This window comes from Notechis scutatus, chromosome 11, assembly GCF_049901735.1.
Source record: "Notechis scutatus isolate UNSWTSFEM ecotype Mainland chromosome 11, rNotScu1.2, whole genome shotgun sequence".
In the NCBI taxonomy this organism is placed as follows: Eukaryota; Metazoa; Chordata; class Lepidosauria; order Squamata; family Elapidae; genus Notechis; species Notechis scutatus.
In genome coordinates, this window is record NC_142019.1 from 6969244 (window position 1) to 6975243 (window position 6000).

Consider the following 6000-nt stretch of genomic DNA (forward strand, 5'->3'; position numbering starts at 1 on the left):
CGCGAGCTTACCGGCCGGGCATCCGCCTCGCAGCCCCGACGGCGCTGGGGAGGAACCAGCCGTAGCAGCCCGTGGCGCGGCGCAAGCCCGGCGTCTTTGGCCCCGGTCGGTCGCCGGAGCGGGCTGGCTTGACTGGTTCCTTCTGGGCGCTGTTTGGGTCTTGTTTTCGCCCGCTTATTTCGCTCGCTGCTGTTGGCGGCGGCGGAGCGGCTCTCCGCCAGGCAAACTCCCCTCGCGGCTTCACTTCGGCCGCTCCCACCTCCTCCTCCTCCTCCTCCTCCTCGGCCCTCCCCCAGCCATTTGCGGCAAGCAAGCTTCTGGCGAGGAGAGCGAGGCAGGCGCCCCTTTCTCCGCATGCGCCACGAGATCGCGCTCGCAAGCTTTCTCTCCCCCCCTCCCCCCCCCACGGTGGTGGGAGTTAGGCGGACTTAGAGGCCCCTCGACGGCCAGAGGGTTGGGGGGGTCGTCCAACGAGGACGAGCGAGGTTCCTCTTTGCCTGGATCTGGGATCTGTTGGGAGTTTGGAAAGGATGCTGAGGGTGCGTGTGTGTGTGTGTGTGTGTCTTCCAAGGCCACCTTGCTTTGGAGGGCAGAAGACTTAAGTGCACCTAAACCATGGGAGAAAGCTGTCCAGCCACGGTCTTGATAACTGGGCTTTCTCAACTCCTTAGTCCAAATGTGGTCAGTAAACCCACAGACTTTGTTATCCAGCTCAATCTAAAATCACCATCTTGACATACCATGGACAGGTTCTCATTCGTCCAAGTCATGGTTTTTTTTCCCCCCAAAGGTGCTTTTATTTGAAAGGCGACTGAAGTTTCTGATTTTTCTTTTAAGATGTTTCTCTTCTCATGGAAAGCCTATATTTCACACCCTGCAGAGGCAGAGTTAACATACGGTGCCCAGTTTCCTGAGTTGGGAAGGAAAAACCTCATCTCCTTCTCAAGAAACTGAGGCAACTTGACCAGAGTTTTAAAAAAATCCAACTTTCTCCTAGTAGATTACTTCTTCTGAGAAAGGATCCAGGTTTGGAAATTGCCCCCAAACTCTCGATTCCCCTCTATTGGCATGTTGGCGGAAACGACTCACAATTATTCTGTTCTATCTGTTCTATCCTGGATCTGGAGATGAGTTGTCTTTCCAATCTCTTAACCTTTAATTTCTTTCTTTAAAAAAAAAAAATCTATGACATAGGGACTTCAACTCCCAGAATTCCCCAGCCAGTGTGGTTGGTCAAGAAATTCTGGGAATTGAAGTCCACATGTCTTAAAGTTGCCAAGGTTGGAAAACGTGATGTAGACCTTTGTCCTCCAGATGTGCTTTTCCTGAGTTTTCCTCTACTTCCTGATTTTTTTCCATGCCTTCCTCTTGATGGGAATGCTTTTCCTTAAATCTTTGCATTCTCCCTGGGGTGGGACTGTGGCTTTATCTCTTTTATTCTTTCCCTCATTGTCTCCTTTTGCCCTTACAGTAATACTATCCAAATCAAACTGCTTTTTATTTACCTGAGACTTAGAGACACCATCCATAACCGGGGCGTCCCGAATGGCTGACTAAGTCTCCAGCTCAGGGAATTCAACAGCCTCTCTGACTCCAAAACTACCCCCTGCCCCCCTCCCATTACAATCCCCAGCCGACACTCTAAATGCTCTTCAGTGATCAATACAGAATTGGTTCGCCATAGCTGCTGGGGAATACGAGGATACGAAGCTGAGATTTTTTCCTTTAAAAAAAAATGAACTATTTTCCTCCGTTTGCCTGATAGTTTCTCTCTTTGTTCAGCTTAAACTGGAAGGGTGTGTGTGTGTGTGTGTGTGTGTGTGTGTGTGTGTTTGGGAGGGGGTTAAACCCAGTGGGGGATAATCATTTTCACTCATGCACCAACCTCACCACACAAACACATGTAATGCAAAACCCAAAAGCATTTGGGATTCACGGTTTGGTAACGGCTGCTCTCAAAAAATCCAGATATGGATTCAGTAGCACCAGGTGATAAAGTTTGGACTTCAATAAGTTTTGAGAAAGGAGGAAAACTGAGATGGGGGGGGGAAGAGTTTCTAGGAGACAGCAAAGGGAGTAATGGAAAGTTAAGTGGAAAGGGGAAAGTGAATTCAGAAGGATTTTCTTTGACACTGCAAGAAGAAATAGGGTGGAAGGAAATAAAGAAGTTGATTTCTTTTATTTAGGAAAAAGTCTAAATCACCAGAACTGCAGATGATGTCATCACAAAAAGCCTAGCATCTTAGTGAAGATTTAAACCGCACCACTGTAAATAACCATACGAGCATTTGGTCGACAAGTTAATCTAATAAAGGTATTGCCTCAATGAGGTTTGGAATCTTGTCATGAGCAACAGAGCTATTTGTTTATTTGTTTGTTTGATTTTTATCCCATCTTTATTACTTTATAAGCAACTCAAGGCAGTGAACCTACCTAATATTCCTTCCTCTTCCCCCCAACAACAACCCTGTGAGGTGGCCTGGGCTGAGAGAGAGGGACTGGCTCAAAGTCACCCAAGCCAGGTCTCGTGCCCTAAGGCAGGACTAGAATTCACTGTCTCCTGGTGATTGTCCCAAAATTGCCCAGCCAACTTTCATGGCTAAAGCGGGATTAGAACTCAGCATCTTCTGCTTTCTAGGCCAGCATCTTAACTACTACAACCAAATGCAATTATTGTTTTTTAGGGGTAAAAAGGCATAGTTGTTGAGTTTTTGCAAAATTTAACTTGGGGAAAACAAATGATGTCACGTAGTATGCTAAGCCAACATGAATCATATTTAATTGTGATTTAGTAAATTGTTCTTCCCCCAGCCAATCTGACTGGTGTAACAAGTCATGGTTTATAGGAATTGGAACTAGTGATATATACACAAAAACCAACTGCAGTGCTGATTTACAAAGAAACCCACTCTGTGAGCTGTCCTAGGTCCTGCAGAAATACCTTCCGAGAACTTGATATTTGTTTTCTGAATCTGCTTGGGAGGAAACGTGTCAACTTAACCTCACTTCTACATTGCCCAATGCCCTGTAAACCAGCCATGATTAAGAGTTCTTCTGCATTTTTCATATGGGTCAAATTCTGAGTAGGATATTTTGGTTTTCCTCCAATAAGACATCTGATCAATCGGAATCTAAAATTATTTTGGGAAGGGACTAAGAAAGGTTTCACGGGCACTCTTAATTTTTGCCATGGGTGAAACCATTGATGCTTCATAACTATTTTGTATGCTGGTGTTCAAAATAGAGTAATTGCTTTGCATATAATTAATATCAGCTTCTGGTAACTGTTCAGTCCTAAAATCCAATAAGCAAAGCATCATGTAGCTAAAATAACAGGAGAACTGCAGGGTAGGGAGGGAAATGCAGTCTGTTTATCATAAACTGGTCATTCAACTCCCTTTTCTGGTTAGCCTCCCCTACACACACACACACACACACACACACCAACACACACACACACACACACACACACACACACTAGCATTCTAGGACAACTGAGCATGCTGTACTCGAAATTCTTTCATGCCTACCTAGAATTAATCCGTGACTTTATTACCACTTCTCTTGGTTACCCAAGATAGTAAGTTGTGATAAAAACAGGCAGCTCATTGTGATTCCAAATGTTCTCTATTTGGGCATGTAATGAAACAATATATGGGGACTGCATCTGCCCAACTAAAACACCTAATATTCTATTATGCAACATTGTTACAAATATAATTTAGGCCATAATAGATAAGAAAGAGAGTATAAAATTGTAGAGCAAAGGCTCTTTTGTGTTAGGGGACGTTCGTGCTTTTGAAAAGAACAAGCAACAATGAAACTCTGTTTTAAAATTCACTACCCTATAATAAATTTAAAGCTGTAAAGGCTAACACATACCACCTATTTTCCGGTTCTTTGGATGAAATAACTGGCTTGATAGCAAGTTAGTTATAAAAGCCAGAGGTGTGTTAAGGCATTCTGGGAGATTCTTTATGTGTTTTCACAAAGGCCAAGATACTTACAAGTAGTCTACTACCTGTCCATTAAAGGTAGGCAATCTGGTAATGGATATAGCTGATAAAAATTCAGTCAAATTCAATTTTCCCTTGCAGATGAACTGAAAAACATGACTGTAATCATATGGAGAAGCTAAGAATATCTTTGCAAAACAGCATAACTTATAACTTGGTTTAGTGGATGTCTGTAATTGAAAAACCAAACCAAATATGAGCAGGCATTGATCCATGTAATTTAAATAAAGCCATAAAACACGATGTGGTGTCTGGTGTGTCTTTGTATGCAGACACGTGTGCACAAACACACAACCCCATGCTCTGAATTGGAAATGTTTTTTTCTCTCTCTCACTGTCAGATGTAAGAGAAAGGAAGGAAATCAATATAAGGCACTTAAACGGAGAGCTTTTCCAATGGGAAAGCATTGTGAGTATATAGACTTTGAAATATTATTCTCAACATTAGGATCCCAAGATTGTCTGGAATAGAAATGAATCTGGCAGAACCCTAGAAATGATGGTTTCAAAGCTTTTTTTTTTTTTTTTAATTCATTAAATGGTTTCCAGGATTGGACTCAAAGACATTAGCATCTTTAATTTACCTTATTCCATGGAAAAATAAAAACAGAAGTAAAATAGATATTTATAAAGGGAAAACATACCCCACATAACCAGGAACTTTAAATAACAAATCACATACGGTAGACTAGAATAGATTAGAATAGAATAGAATTCTTTATTGGCCAAGTGTGATTGGACACACAAGGAATCTGTTTTGGTGCATATAGCAATAGCACTTAGACATATACTGCTTTATAGTGCTTTACAGCCCTCTCTAAGCGGTTTACAGAGTCAGCATATTGCCCCCAATTTGGGTCCTCATTTTACCCACCTCAGAAGGGTGGAAAGCTGAGTCAACCTTGAGCCTGGAGGGATTTGAACTGCCAAGTTGTAGGCAGCTGGCTTGCAGAAGTATCTTGCACTACTGCACTCTAACCACTGTGCCACAGAGAGCTCCTTTATGCTCTCAGTGTACATGAAAGAAAAGATACATTCATCCAGAATCATCAGGTACAACACTTAATGATAGTCATAGAGTACAATAAGTAATCAAATCATTCTACGAAACAGTCAATATAAATTGTAAGGATACAAGCGACAAAGTTACAGTCATACAGTCCCAAGTGGGAGGGGATGGGTGATAAGGAGTGATGAGAAGATTAATAGTAGTGCAGACTTAGCAAATAGTTTGACAGTGTTGAGGGAATTATTTGTTTAGCAGAGTGATGGCATTCGGGGGGAAAAAACTATCCTTGTGTCTAGTTGTTCTGGTGTGCAATGCCCTATAGCGACATTTTGAGGGTAGGGGTTGAAACAGTTTGTGTCCAGGATGTGATGGGTCTGTAAATATTTTCACAGCCCTCTTTTTGACACATGCAGTATACAAGTAAAAGTGTAGTTGAAGTTGGAAGCTTCCTAAGTAGAGATGGTTCTGATCATGGAAGTAAATAAATATAGCAAGTCGTAAATAACTGGGAAGATGTTTCATAGGCAGTGAAGGCCCACCAGATATGGTATCTACCTAGGCTGCCAAATCAGAGAATTGTCAAGTGCCAGGGAAACTGGGAGATTCGGGAAGTTCAAATAAGTAGAAAGATTTATTGCAAGCTTATGCTCTCTGCAAGAATCTGAACTACTAACGGTCAAGGGAAACTAGCAGGAATTAAGAATAGAAAGGAATTCAAGTGGGCTGGACTTATCTCTTGTGGATGTGCAGGAATTCATGACTGTTCATGTTGTGGTTCGTCGGCAGCCGTTGAAGACAGCAGAGGTATCGGACAGTGAGGACGAAAGTGAACCAGTCAGGGAGTCTGGCGAAGACTTGGATGAGGGTCCTGCATCTGATGCAGGGATGGGGCCAGGACCATCTGAGAGTGGGGCACTGCCTTCAGAGCCTTTGGAGTCTGGCAGCAGCGAGGCAGAGGACCCAGGGAGCCTGTTC

The 6000-nt window shown here is 43.0% G+C and overlaps 1 protein-coding gene across 2 annotated transcripts in view; it reads right to left on the reverse strand.

Moving 5' to 3' along the window:
- SEMA6D (semaphorin 6D) overlaps positions 1-223 on the reverse strand; it is a 308201-nt gene extending 307978 nt beyond the window's left edge. For both annotated transcript variants that reach the window (XM_087972700.1, XM_087972699.1), the window contains exon 1: positions 12-223. The gene's annotated coding sequence lies outside the window, so the exon portion shown is untranslated. The remainder of the gene's footprint in view (positions 1-11) is intronic.
- Positions 224-6000: the final 5777 nt, after the last annotated feature.